Source organism: Lissotriton vulgaris, chromosome 4_1 (genome assembly GCF_964263255.1).
Source record: "Lissotriton vulgaris chromosome 4_1, aLisVul1.2, whole genome shotgun sequence".
NCBI lineage: Eukaryota > Metazoa > Chordata > Amphibia > Caudata > Salamandridae > Lissotriton > Lissotriton vulgaris.
This window is the reverse complement of record NC_141691.1, coordinates 1,658,279,296-1,658,294,754: the sequence shown is the minus strand read 5'-3', so window position 1 is coordinate 1,658,294,754 and position 15,459 is coordinate 1,658,279,296. Positions and strand designations below refer to the sequence as shown.

The 15,459-nt window shown below is 46.4% G+C and overlaps 1 protein-coding gene across 3 annotated transcripts in view; it reads left to right on the top strand.

Moving 5' to 3' along the window:
* The window catches only part of PAG1 (phosphoprotein membrane anchor with glycosphingolipid microdomains 1), a 485,100-nt gene that overhangs the window by 155,420 nt on the left and 314,221 nt on the right, over positions 1–15,459 (top strand). For all 3 annotated transcript variants that reach the window (XM_086965925.1, XM_086965928.1, XM_086965926.1), the window contains exon 3: positions 13,092–13,154. The gene's annotated coding sequence lies outside the window, so the exon portion shown is untranslated. The remainder of the gene's footprint in view (positions 1–13,091; positions 13,155–15,459) is intronic.

Sequence of the window (15,459 nt, the reverse complement as noted above, 5' to 3'; positions counted from 1 at the left end):
AGAGATATCAGGTGATGTGAGGGAAATTATTAGTGGTTTGAAGTATTGGGAAAGTATTAGTGATTTGAAGGCGGTATGAAAATGACAGTGGTGAACAGATGTTTGTTGGGTAGATGGGAGAGGCTGCTATCGTTTGAGATGTACAAATGGCCATGAAGCAGGAAGCAGATAGTGTATAGTGTGGGGTAGTGTACATTTAGTGGTGGGCAGTTTGCAGCAGGTACCATTGAGAGGGTGGCTAGAATGCAGCAGGCTGTGGCTTATGCATGTGAAAGGAAGACACTGAGGTGAAAGCAGGTACTTTAAATGTAGTGAACAGAACAGATCCTTACCAGCACAGTACAAACTGCTGTTGCATTACACCAGCATAGGTCACACAAGGCCCTCAGCCCTTGCTTCTTCTGAAACAGTGGCCATTTCTGCGTCGTGCAGGGTCTTGACTGCCGCCTGCCGTCAACATTACATTGTGGTGGCCTGTAACTCACATTGCTGTAGTGTTTGTGAGGGTTCCCAGGAAGGATTGAGAAGGGGAGTGAGGGCTTGCTACTCCCTCTGGTAGAGGGACCGAGGATGGTCAATCTACCCCGTCAGCGATGAGGGCTCATGCAGATGTGAGGCCTAGAAAAAGATGAATGTTACAGGTTACTTGGTTAGACTTGAAGCCAGTTACATGGCCTGTGCTGGAACACCCTAGTACCAGGGACAGTGCCTGCAACACTGGCCCGTGTATGGCAAAAGTCTGAGTCTTTATTTTTCAGGTGTGCTAAGTTTTTGGACTGTAAGAGCCATGACCCTTCACACATCCGTTCACGAAAGACGGCGACCGGGAACCAACAGAGGAGGGTTACCGCACCACGGCACACCGCCAATGAGAAAACGAACCCGTTTTCTGAAGTACTTCCACTGACGGATCCCCTCCCGGTTAATGCCTGATACATACCCGTATTAAGTGCTAAAATTTGAAGACTTTGTCCAACCTAACAGGGTGGAACACAAAGGCAAAAACAATATCTTGCAACAAACTATACTGAATATACCATTTAATTTGAATCTTAAGACTCCGTGTCTCTCTCTAATCTACCCACATAGAACGCTACCACAAGTTCCAGACTATTCTCAACCCATACTTTTTGGAGTTGAGTTTAAAGCCCTGAAGAGTCGTGTTGACTCAAATGTACACGACGAAACACGTGTCGGCTTACTGTGACATTCCTCAAGTCTGGATACAATAAACCATCATCTTGCTGTGACAAGAAACACACTAAAGAATCTGCTTCTGTTCATTGAATTACTGTGGTCATTGTACTGAATTTTGTGACACCTTATTGTAGTTGCGAGAGCACAGCTTTGTAATTGCGTACACAGTCCTGCCCACACAGTTAATTCAGGTATGTGACCCCTTTTGTGTTGTTGGATATATTTCTGCATGCTTGACATTAATAGACACAATTGGCCCCTCTTTGATGTGCCACCCTCCATTACAAAAAAAGTGCTATGGCGCTACCAGTGCTGCCACATCATAGCACTTTTTTTATCGTCCCATTGCCTAAGTTGTGTGTCCTGCCAATACTTACTCCTCATGTCTGTGTTGTCCACCCCCACACGACTTATGAAAAAATAATTACTATAACAACAACGGTACTGCTGCAACATGGATAAACTAATAGCTCTTGCATATATGCAAGACTTATTGCCTTGCCAATACTTGTTTTAGAGTTGAGATGGGGAGAATACTGGTGTTTTGGTGTAATTTTTTCAGGCTGGGGTTATTTTTTCAGGTTATTGTAGTGGGTTGGTCATGCGTTTTTTAATGTGGTTTGCTTTGATAGAGTAGATCCGATTTTGTCCTGTTATTTCTATGGTTTTGAAAGTTTTGGACTTAGCTGCTGGAAGAACAAATGCTGTTTATAATGGCAAGAAAACAATTGAATCTTCTGGCTCCCTCACCCCACCCCACCCATTCTGCCACCATCAGCCAAATGTCAATGCTCAGGAGGGACTAACCAGCAATCCCCTGCTGAAAATGTGATCATAGAATTTCTAAAGTCAGCTCTGTTATCATCTCTCCATACTTTGGTTTCTTGAGCCAAACACTCCAGAGTGTAACTCAACATGCTGCTCTACACTGATCCTCTCCTGAGCTTCCTGAAGACCACACTGCACCTTTAGGGCCACTAATCCACCACAATGTACTGTTTCCCACGAATGCCAAGCCACCAGATTGCCCTACATTCTGCGGACAGTAAATGATCAACCTACAGCAATAATCAATGTACAGCCTCATAGGGCACTATCCTACCACACTGTATTAAGTCGATGAGATATTATCCCACCACACTTCATTATATCCTTGAGGCACCTTAATGGTGCTGAGCTACTGCATGCTTCTTAAGGATTAGTAACACATCACACTGCATTTTAGGGCCACTAACCTACCAAACAGCATCTGATGTATGATAATTCACCACAGTGCACCAGGTGCATCACAGGAATAGTAAACCACTGCATGGAATCCTAGACATACCCATTGCCACACTGCATTGTATCCTATTTATTTAGACCCACCACACTAACCTGCCAGCCTACACTGCACCCAGAGGGCACTGAACGCAACAAATTGCCCTACATCCTAAGAGCTTTAACACACAACATTGCACTGTACATTCGTGCACACTAGCTTGCTACACTCCATACTAAAGACCGCATTCAATCACACATCATTGACTCATAGAGATATTGGCTCCCTACATTATACTGCACGGCATCCTAAAGACAATACTCTACTACACCAATGCAGCACAACTAACCAACACCCTGACCTGCTTGCTGTGAACGCTGACCAATTGCGGCCTTGATATGTCTGTGGCTTCATCCATAAGCCACTGAAAGAAATGTTCATGAAGTCTGCAGTGCAGTCCCACACTATTTCACGGAAGCAGTTTGAGTATGTAGTGCTGTGCAATGCATGCATATTAAATGGATATGGTGGGTATATGTGTGCCTATGAGTGGTACAGGTCTGGATTGATGCAGTGCCTTGCAGTGTGTATCCTTGATTCATGCACTGGATGTATATGTTCCTGTGAGTGGTAAAATACATGGAAGGCCCCGTGTTACATTTTGAGAGACCCAGGCCTGCATGGTGAAACATGAGGAGGTAGAGAATCCCCCCCCCCCCCCCCCCCCCCCCCCCCCCCCACCGGCCCCCAACCCAGACATCCAGGTGGGAACTCTGATCAATCACTCCATGGACTGTGTTGTCGGACTAGCAGCTTTGGAGTCACTCCGGCTGCTAGTGACTGCTTTCAAGATCCAGATTCCAAATCACATTTGGTGCCTTGAAATGGATTATAAGAAGTGGAGTTTGAGACCCCAAAACTTGTCATCTCTCAAGCAGCTAGACAAGCTGTGTGGGGAGGGGAAGCTCAAAAAGGTGTCTGCATGTGACCAGGACTGGGGTAAAATGCCTGCTAGGCGAGGGGACATTGTTTTATTTTTCTTTACATAATGATATATTACATAGCACTAATTTATTTTGCTGTGTGAAACTTTTCCAGTATGAAATGCTTTCACCCATTAAGGCGTGTCTTGACTGGGTGTGAGTGTTTGATTGGTTCAGATGCTCCGTCCATCACCACCCCCTTTTTTATCACTTTGTTCGCCGTAAGTTGGCAGCGTATGCTCAGACGTGAGTCCCTTGCTCACTTAGCCAATGGATTCAAGCAAGCCGGGCTGAAGACGGCTGGAATGCCAGAAACCGGTACTCTGAAGCTTTTTTTTCGGTCCAGGGAAGGCATGGCTTGGCAGTTCGGGCTGGACTGTTCCCATGAGACACAGGGTCAGACTGATTTGCATATGGCCATGTCCTGTGCCTTGTGTGTCTAGTAGGAAATTCCCAACACCCAGTGATTGAGATTGACCACTGGAGGGAGCTCACGAGCTGCAGCACGATCGTCAGAACGCCATACTTTCAAGCGAAGCGAGACACGGACGCTCCCGCTCCCGCTCCTGCTCCTGCTACCATCATCACCGAGGGGGGTCAAGGGGGCTGCAGGGGAGTGAAACGGAGAAAGGATAAAGGGTTCACCGCGCCCGTTTTTTTCGGATCTGCCTGCAGCTCCATTCACGGCGGACAGCCCGACTGCCTAACCTGCTGCAAACAGTGAGTGAGGGAGGAGTGGCTGCGGCGGCGGCGTGCAGGTGTGGGTAGGTGCGAGCGCTGCCTGAGCTGGGCCAAGGGCCGAGGGCTGAGCGCTGTGACAACAGCACCCCACTGCCACCTCCACTGCAAGCCTGCTCCTCTGTAAGCCACAAGACTGGAAAGGAACAAGACTCCGAGGTCCGAGCAGCCCAAGTTTCTGTGGAGCGCAGAGCAGAGCATGTGGCCAGATTGTTGCTGAGGGAAGAGCGGAGTGGAGCAGTTACGGTACAGGGCTGAGCAGTGTGGTGATCTCAGCCACCAACGGGAGTCAGCAGCGGCAAACCGACAACCCGGCTATAGCACAGTAGTTCAAAACTTGCACGGACCAGCCCGTGAAGCTACTGACTGCGCCAAAAGCACTAGACCATCCCGGGAGGGACCGGATATACACCTGGACTAAACCGGCGAGTGGTGTGTGGGCGTATTGGTGTGGGGTGTGCAGGGGGGGCGCAAAAGGACTAGTGTTTTGCCACTGAGACAGCAAAATCAAAATCACGGCCAGTGTGCACCCTAAGCCTCCCCAGCTCCTCACTTTCCACCTTCCACCTTCCACCTTCCACCGTCTGTTGATCGGTTGCAACCTAGGGTCAACAGCCTAACATGAGATCTGGCAAGATTCGAGGGGGCCAAATGAATAAAGGAGGGCCAAACAAGCGAAAACAAAGGACTAAGCCATCTAAGGGGGAGATTGAGGCTCAGACAGACGTGTCCGCAGCTATAGAGAAGAGCCCCCTACCAGAAACAATTGACCTAACAGTCTCAAGTGAGTTAACGGAGCAAAAACAGGGCCAAATTGCCACGACCAAACAAACAAGAAAAACGACGAATAAAGAAGGGGGGAATAAAATGAACATAACTTTGATCCAGCCTAAAATCTATACAAAATTCTGTTTTCTAAAGAATCCAGGGGACGTTTTATTCTCAAAGATTAATAAAGTATCAGGCCTTCAACCACCTCTTGAACCATTCCAATCCAGCTTAAACCACCATCCCAGAGATAAGCGGCCCCGATTGGACGACAGCTACAGTAATAGCATCGGCAATAGCAGAGGAGACAAAAGTATATCATCTATAACACCACCCCAAAAAACTTCAACACCTCAGCGCAATAATATCAAAATGGGGCAAAAATTCGAGATGGCAGGTACCCCGGCAGGACGGAAAACGACCATAGACGCCAATTTAATACAAATACATCATCCAAAGGACGCCATGGAAATGCTGCCATTAAAATTGGAGAAGAAGATCTCTAACATCAACAGTAACATCGAGAATGTCAGCATGAGCAAAGCGGGAACTGCAACCCCACCAGCACGGTCATTAGAGATGGAACCTTCATTAGTAGTCCTTGATACAACAAACAACGAACCCACACTAGCACCCAAGGCGTCAGAAGGGACCCGGAATATAGATGTAAGCCAGAAGAATTGCTCTCCAGAGGTGATCGAAATCTCTTCTTATCTAAGGAAAGAGGAGTGGGAGGAACTCATGGCGGCCTACCCAAAAGACCTGAGCACAAGTAGGACGGCCAGTGAGACATCAAAAAGCGGAATGGCCCACCTGCAGACAAATATAGCAGGAATGGTGGGGCCAGAAATAGCACAACCCTTCAAAATGCCCCCCGTGCCCCAGGAAGCGGGGCTCAAAGAGTGTCATGGAAACCAGGATGCAACTCCAGCTCAGGCCAGGCAAGAAAGCGCATGGCCCAGTCTCCTTAATACAGTACAACTTCTGGTGGACGCAGCACACTACCAATCAGAGAAAATGGACGCCCAATTAACATTGTTAGACACGCTGGCAGTATTTGTAGTTGCAATAGATGGGAAGCTGGGCACGTTAAATTCGCTTCTTCAGAGTAAACTTAACCAACTTGAGGATACCAAAAGGAGAAATGGCAATGAGTGCGAATGTGGCCCAATCATTGACAAACTGGCCACCCTGCCAACATTAATGTCAGACTTATGCGGACATCTCAAACAATCTGCCGAACATAGCCAGAAGATCAGCAGCGACATACTGGGTTGCCCAAAATTAAATGGACCCGGCAAAGAGCCTACTGCACAAACAGGGGCGGCTGATGTTGACGCCACCCTCAGCAAGGATACTGTTGCCAAACGGCATGATCAAACATCGAAGACCAGTGGCCATGATCACTCAAGGACGGAAGAGAAAACCCAGGACACAGGGGAGAACAGGATGAAGCCAATAACGCCTCTATCAGCAGGTTTCAAAGACGATGCAGACACAAACCATAAATTAAATGCCAAACAGAGGAGAGCAAAAAAACGCAAAGGGAGAAAACATAAGCTCTGCTCTAAACGTGAAGGCTTTAGGCAACTTTTTGGGCAAACTAAGACCGCAGAACAAAGCACGAGCAACTTGGTGGAAGGAATATCCCCAAATCGTGAATACGATGAAACAGGCGGCACATCTGAAGACATTGCCCAACCAGCAAATAAAAGCTCAGTGAAAATAGCAGCTGATTCACTAAGTAATCAAGCCGCGGTGCCCCAACATTCTGGGTCCATCACTTCACTGGCCGACCCTGGGTCACGGAACCAGCTAACGCACAATATCCAGCCTTGCACAAAACCCATGGGAAGCCCAAAAGCTTTCACAAGCCCAAGGGGAGAAAAAACAGGAAGACAAGATCTAGGACTCAATGAAAACCAAATATCAGCTATCACTAAAGAAACGGTGTCAACTTATCTACAAGTGGACCAGCCAATGTCAACAATCGCCCCTGTAGCCCTGACTTTAAAAATGCAGCTTCCACGCTGTGAAATCTCTGATCCAACTGAACGTGCAAGGGATCAAAGCTCAGCATGGGAGCACAATCGAGAGGGCTTTCGGGCATCAGTAAATACAATAAGCAATACGAAGCGGACAGCAACACTAAATACGGACAACGTATTTGGAGGTGCTACCAACCAAGGGGAAGTTTCGGAAGCCATATGGTTCACCCCTGATTTTACCTCCAAAGGAAGTCATGATATCCTTAACAGAGGCAACATCTTGCGATTATTGGCCCATATCCCTTCACTGGCATTTGTGGCAAGCTCTGACCTGAAGTCTATTGAATTTATAGCTGCGGAAGGCACAGGAAAAGAAGCGACGAAGGCAATTTGGGCTTCGGTAGACCTGGCACAGAAGATCCTTATGGAATCCGAGACTTTTAAAAACTGGGGCATCACGTTGAAACCCTTTACAAAGCCACGATACCCGGACATACTGTGCTCAGAGAGAAGCCTGAACCTGAGGGAGTACGCAGAAGGCAGTAAAATCTCGGTTCTAAGGGGTGCTGTTGGGCCAAGCCGCACTGACAGGGAAGGGTTCATTGGATTCACTCACGGGGAACGACATGGAAAACAAGCCCTTAATGGGTGGCAGGAACAAAGACGGTTCGTGAGAACCATAACAAACAGTAATTGACAAGTGCAGCGGACAACAACGGAGCACCTACAAGATCAATTGCGTTTATGTTCCTGGAATATAAATGGGCAAGCATCCAAAATGCTTGATTCGGACTTCATAGCTTATATTCGATCCTTTGATCTAATTGCGCTACAAGAAACCTGGCTTGCCGAGCCCCCGCACCTTCAGGGGTACCTACGCTTTTTCTCCGGCGCAAAGCGCTTAGCCAAGTATGGTCACTTAAGAGGAGGTTTGGTAATATATGTAGCTACAACTAGCTTTGCGATGGCTAAAGAAATCGGGCCCTCGGCGACAGCTGCACTTGCAGTTAACCTGTCTCTGACAACAGGACAAGGCAAAACAATTAATAACTGCATCCTGGTCAATGCTTATATTCACCCCAAAGGAAAGAAAAAAGCAGCGGAGGAGTTATATGCATACATAGAAGAGTGCATTATGGGGGAAAAAACAGCGAACTTAGTACTCACTGGGGATTTCAACCTCAATCTTATGGGAACAACACAAGAGGAGGGTATCATGGCACAAAATACATTCTGGGCCCTGCCACAACAAGGCAAGCCACGAACAGCCAATCAATCAAAACTGGGAAAGAAGGTACTCGAAGCACTAGAAAACTTCAACATCAGGGCATTAAATGGCAGGTTTGCAGGGGATAACCCGCCAGCCTCAACTTTTCACTCAAGAATAGCGAATAGTACGCTAGATTATACATTCATGTCACTTTCACTCTTCCAATTTACAATATCTTATCGGATAGGGAACCAGACAGATAGTGATCATTGTCCTCAGGAAATCACTATGGACCTTGCAAAACCAGTTTACGAGTATTCGACGGCTCCTAAAGAGTCCATCTACACCGTAAATTTTAAAAAGATCAAGTATTCGGCCGCAATGGGTGAATTTTTGATTGGCCTGGCAAAGCAACATTATATGGAGCGCACAGGCCCCAATGAAGTAGCGAAATGGGTGCAGTTTACTACTACCCTGGGACAATATGCAACAAAGCCAAAAGGGCGCACAAGGACGAACAAGCTGGGCACCCTTCCCCAAGCATATAGAGGGAAAATAAAAGAAATGAAACACTCAATCTCTAAGTTAACTAGAGCAGTACAGCAGGATGAAAATAACAAAGGGAAGCTGCATCAACTCTCTAAATTAAAAGCTTCATTAAAAAAACTAAAGTGGGAAGCAAACAGAACTATAGAGGAACAACTCTGGGCAATACTTCATGAGGACATAAAAAAGAATGACGGTGCAAGTTTTTGGAAAACAATAAATTCATTAACGCACCCTGCAAAAATGGAGATTACATCAAACATCACAGAGGCAACTTGGGCAGTATATCTCGAAAATCACTTTAACCGTGATCTGGCGGCCAATCAGAATATGAGCAAACCTCTCCCTGTACGAGCCCATGACGTTGGTAATAGGTTACAAAGGTGCCCAATTGACCAGGACACGCCAGGGGACGCAGATCATATATTATTGGAACCCATAATAAAGCGGCAAATAAAGAAAGGAAGAAGGGAAGGCGCGCCGGGTCCAAACGGGATTCCGCCCGTCCTCTTCAAACAAGATATGGACTATTGGGCAGTGGCACTTGAACCCCTTTTTCGGGAGATCAGGCACACTAACATCTTACCAGACACTTGGAAGGGTTCCATCATTGCCCCCATATATAAAGCAGGGGATAGAGGCCTTCCTCAAAATTACCGGCTAGTTGCCCTAATTGATAATGATGCTAAGTATTTTGCAGGTCTAATACTGGAAGAACTAAAGGCATGGGCCATGAGGAAGTCTCTTATACCTGTTAATCAAACAGGCTTCGTTAAAGCAGTGGGGACAATAACAAACATACTGACTATGGGTATGCTTATAGATAAGGCAGAGATGAAAAAAATGCCCCTGCACCTCTGCTATATTGACTATAAGGCGGCATTCGACAACATTAACCGCAATCTACTATGGACAAAACTCAATGATTGGGGTATCCCAAAAGGGTTGTTGGAGCTGTTAATTAATTTACATACAGACACTTGGATTCAGATTAAGGTGGGGGACGGCTCAATGCTGTCAAGGCGGATACAAACAAACAACGGCCTTAAACAGGGCTGCGTGTTGGCCCCCACACTGTTCAACCTGTTCCTGGCGGACTTGGTGCCCCTATTAAACAACTGCAACTCACACTCGCCAAAATTAGGAGGCCTAAATCTACCATGCCTTTTATATGCAGACGACCTGGTGCTAATAAGCCATACAAGAGTAGGGCTCCAAAATCTCTTAAATACGACCCAGAGATATTCAGAGTTAAATGATTTAACAGCGAACCTCGAGAAAACACAAACAATGACAATCAGCAAGAACAAAAACAAGAAAGTCTTCTCGTGGTTCTGGAATAACACCCGCATTAAAGACACGTCGTCGTACAAATATCTAGGTGTGAAAATTGACAGTGGTGGCCAATTCAGCGAACAAAGGGCCAGCATAAGAGGCAAAGGCCTCGCTCTGGCAATCTCTTTAAAAACACTAAACAACAACCTCTCCGGCCCTTCTTTGACCCCTTTACTGAATGTGATACGTGCCAAACTGCTACCAACGCTGACTTATGGGAGTGAGGCCCACCGAGGCAGAGATGCCGTAACACTTGACAGTACAATCGTGTCGGCATATAGAATCATCTTCAGCCTATCAAAGCGAACCTCCCCAGCACAGATCAGATTGGAGTTTGGTATTCGGTCACAGTTTTTGGCACGACAGGGGGCATATATCTGCTCATGGGACAAAGTAAGGAAAACGACTGAAGGAACGTTGAACGAATATTTATGGAAAGAGCTAGAGCAGACCCAAAACTCACCAGCAGCAAAATATCTGGAAAAGAGCATAGTGAACACTGGGCTGGCAGAACTCTGGGCGTCCCCTGCAGATCACAAATCACTAAATAAATTGGTGAAGAAATCGATCAAGCTTCAGTCATGGGTCGAGGATAAAGCCACCTTATCAAAAAGATCTCATGCATGGATGGTATTAAACACATACCTGACACAAGCCCCCCAGCCTTATCTCGGTCTAGGCTATACGAAAAAAACCAAACTGTCCTTTTTAAGATACAGACTGGGCCTGCTACCATGCATCCGACACCTCCCTCACTGGTTGAGATCGAAAGCAGGAATACTATGCAGGCTATGTGGCATTGGGGCTGAAGACATGATGCATCTGCTATGCTCGTGTAAAGAACTGCAAGAAGAAAGGAAGCTCCTGCTGAAACGCCATTTTATTCTACAGGGTGTACGCACACGAAGGAGTGCAGTGCTAACCTGCTTCTCAGCACAGGACCCTCAGCTGAGCTGCAGCTTCGTGAAATTTTTAAAAGCAGTGGAAAAAAAACTACCAAAAACTGACCCATGAACAATCTACAAACAGGACATATGATTTAATTTACATTGATGAATCATCTATGTTGTAAACTTTAATGAATTTTACGGGACATACGAATAGGCTAACAGGCCTACAAAGTGGATGAGAAGTACAGAACGGCCTATTGTGGGCGGCAGGCAAAATATATTTTTTTATGTTGAATAGCTTATGCATATCGCTCTATAGTATAGAATTGATCTTAAACGCATGTTTTTTTTTATGAGCATTTTAACTTTCTTATTGTGTACTGTATTGCATTGGTTTTAATTAACTGCGCAATAAACTATAAACTGAAACTGATATGGCCATGTCTGAACTGGGGTGGCAGAGTGGGTTAAAGAACGGTGATGGATTAAACCCAGATCTGTTGACTGGATGTGAGTGTTTGATTGGTTCAGATGCTCCGTCCATCACCACCCCCTTTTGTACCGCTTTGTCACCCATTAGGGCGTGTCTATTATATATAAAACTGGTATCAAGTATATAAATATAAAGTGTTTAATCTGTTCCTGTCTCTCATCTGGCAGATCTTAAGATAACTTGCAAAGAGGCTAAGTTTAACTTCAGGGTCTGTGCGTTCTCACTCGTTAGAGACCTGATAATTATGGCAATGGAGTTTCTCTCTCTTGCTCTCTCTCTCTCGCTCTCTTTCTTTCTCTTGATCTCTTTCTCTCTGTCTCTTTCCCTCGCCCTCTATTTCTCTCTCCTTGACTCCTACTAATAGGTTTTTTATTCTGTCTGCCCTCTCTCCCCCTCACAGAAATTGCCAGCTAAACCCTCTTACTTCTATTTCATGACCTCTGCCAGTCCCTGCTTCTCTTCTGCCTGGAACCCTCCTTGCCTGTCCAGACTCTTCTGTTCTTACCTTCTTGTCCAGCCGCAGATGCCTAAAGCTGGCGACCCATAATGCACTTCCATTCTGCCAGTCAGTTTGTAGAGGAGCATTCGTTTGACAAAGCTCATTCCGTTTCTTCCTGGTTCCTTCTGCCCTTTTACCTGGCCCTCCCTTTCTGCTCCTTATGCTAACCCAGCACCCCTGGGGTGACCTCAGGGCTGCATTGAGCACTTTATTATCAAACACCATAATTATTATTTTTTGTTGTTGTCTGGTATAGGTATAATGGTTTGTGTAGCGCTAAATGCGATAGTTTTGCAATTTCTAAGCAATGTAAATAACATATTTTACTATTAACTAAATTATTGGCACTCAGTGTTATGACCCTCTAAAGATAAAAGGCTGAGATGGCCAAAAATACTAATAATTATAGTATGCTGTATATAGCTTCCAGATACGCTATAATAAACATTTTACCTGCTAGTTGTGTAAACCCAGTATCTGGAGCAGTGCCAGACGCTTTTCTGTCCAGATAATTTTACCCTCTTTGCTTTTAACTCTAGTTCTGGATGTCCAGTTGATTGAATGTGTGTGCTGGTGAGTGCCCGCTTGGGGCCACTGATGCAAAACAGACACACACACATCCTTTCAATGTCTCAACCTACTGGGTGATGGGCTGCTAGTTGTATGCCTCTAGTACAGCTCTGATCCCTTTCAAATCCCAGAAATGCTGAAGTTCCCTAATTCAATAATAGTTTGTTGTAAGGCGAGGACTTGTCTCTCCATGGATCCTTCACACCTATTCCAAGTCCCTTGGAGGTGGCCATCGTAGGGGTCCCTGGCGCCTTGATGACAGTGCTACTGGCCGACCAACAGGCCTGGTACTCTGGCGCTGCCGACAGTGGTCCCAGGGATCCGGGTTATTTGAAAAAATGATATATATTTCAAAAATTAGAATAAAATCTAGCAGTAGCAAAGATCAAGCCATCCACATTGGCCCCTCTTGATGGTAACGAGGTCTGTCCACCCTACATTGGCTTTGGTAGAGTTACTACAAAGGAAGTATGCACAGCTCCCATCACGTGTGGAGCTCCATTGTGTTCGCAGTGGTCCAGCAATCTGAGATGTATAGAATCAATAAGCAGTGACGCGGCTGTGTCAGTTCTAGTGGAATTAAGGCTCAATGTTATGTTCTTGTTTCCCACAGAAAATTCTTTGACGAATCCTTACCATCCTGCGAGCCGGCTGGACCACAGCGCGCGACTGGAAGGTAATTATGGGCCCTGCATGTCAAATTGCTTTTATTTTAATATAAATTGTTGCATATTTGTCTTGTTTGCCTTCTTTCTCTAGAGTCTGGAATGATGATTATAATGTACTGACCGCCAGCATTGCAAACCTAATAGGATTACCACATGACCCGTTGAATTAATTATTTATTTTATTTAACCTGTGCCTGTCCTAATACAAGAAGCCAAAAGAGAAAACGTGTTCTGTTTTTCCCGCCTAAACTTTCTCATTGAAATTGCACACCTCATCATGAAAGTAGACCCCCTGAGTGAACCGTTGCACTCTAGAGTGTTGTTCAGGAGTAAGGCATGTTTACTTAAGGAACAAAAGTTGGAAGCAGCCTGGAGTAATCCCATAGCTACGTGTCATTAAATCAACCCATGGGTACGGCTGCACAGTGCACAACACATTGCACTACGCTCTAATAAAGCCCACCCTCCACACTGCTGAGAGACAGCCCTCCAAACTGCAGCTTTTGTAATGCGTACTCTTCAAATCCGTCGTGCTCAAGCTTCGTGAATGTATTCTGGGCACTACAGTTGCAATCATGCAGAAACTTTCATTTGCTTCAGCCTACCTGGGCTCCAAAATCAACCTATATTTTTTTCAGCCCCTGTGCGTGTACTCCCCGATACCTTTTCACAAGAGGATCGAGAGCCAGGGTCGGATTGGTAAGGCGGGCACTCAGGAAATGGCCGAAGGGCCGTTAGCCAAATTCCAGCTGCGGGCTGCTTTTTTTGGCAGCCTGGGGGCTGTCTGTGCTGTTAGGATGCCACCAGCCCCAGTGGCCAGTGGGTGCCTGAGTGGCCTTACTAGAGGCTAATGGGCGGCGGTAATACTCCCTTTCTCTCGCTGGGCCGGCCTATTCATGCTGATGGGGCAGGGAGATGAGCAGAAGTGGTCTAACTTGCATTCATGTGCGGCTCAGCAGTGTGAACTAATCTGTGCATTTTTTTTATCTTAGTGAAGTTAATAAAACATACCCCCCAACCCATTTCTTTTCATAAAACTTGGCTGAAGCAGTGTTTTGCGGAAAGGCAATACGCAAAAGTGGGCTTTTTTTTTTGTGGTGCCCGGGTCGATTTTTTTTTTTATCCCAATCCAACCTTGTCGAGAGCTGGTTTGTCATAGAGGTAAAGGTTATGTTCTTGGTATTTGTACAACATGGGTCATTGGTGGGACATCATAGTGCTGTGACCATCCTAATATGTCTAGTTATGTGACTCCGGCAATTAGACAGAATGTTTCTAATTTGGTGGGCTCATGCAAACCAGAGGTTTAGAGGGGTCTGGGGTGAGTGCGCGGTGTTATGGCACATCATATGTGGTGTTGTAGATGTTTATATGATCTTCAAGCAGTCACTGGTGGTGTGGTTATTTGTAAGGCTTGTCAAATACATTTGTTTCATCTTGGATGTACTGGATGTCATGATGTTATGGGTGGTTGTGAGTTTATGGTATTTGCTTGTGCCGTGCAATGCTTCTTAAGTACTAGTGTTGAGGGCTGCAGTTGCTGTGTGCAGCGGTGTCCTGAGGGTCATGGCGCATGCAGGGACTAGTGTTGAGGTCTGCAGTCGCGGTGTGCAGCAGTGTCATGCATGCAGGGACTAGTATTGAGGTCTGCCATCGCGGTGTGATGCAGGTTCTGGTGCATGCAGGGACTAGTATTGAGGACTGCAGTCGCTGTGTGTCGTGGTATCATGCAGGTCATGGTGCATGCAGGGACTAGTGTTGAGGTCTGCAGTTGCGGTGTGCAGCGGTGTCATGCAGGTTATGGCGCACGCAGGGACTAGTATTGAGGACTGCAGTCACTGTGTGCAGTGGTATCATGCAGGTCATGGTGCATGCAGGGACTAGTGTTGAGGTCTGCAGTCGCGGTGTGCAGCGGTGTCATGCAGGTTATGGTGCATGCAGGGACTAATGTTGAGGTCTGCAGTCGCGGTGTGCAGCAGTATCATGCAGGTCCTGGTGCATGCAGGGACTAATGTTGAGGTCTGCAGGTGCTGTGTGCAGCAGTATCATGCAGGTCATGGTGCATGCAGGGACTAGTGTTGTATTCTGCCGTTGCGGTGTGCAGCGGTGTCATGCAGATTATGGTGCATGCAGGGACTAGTGTTGTGGTCTGCAGTCACGGTGTGCAGCGGGGTCATGCAGGTTATGGTGCATGCAGGGACTAGTGTTGAGGTCTGCAGTCGCAGTGTGCAGCGGTATCATGCAGGTTCTGGTGCATGCAGGGACTAGTGTTGAGGTCTGCAGTCGCTGTGTGCAGCGGTGTCATGCAGGTTA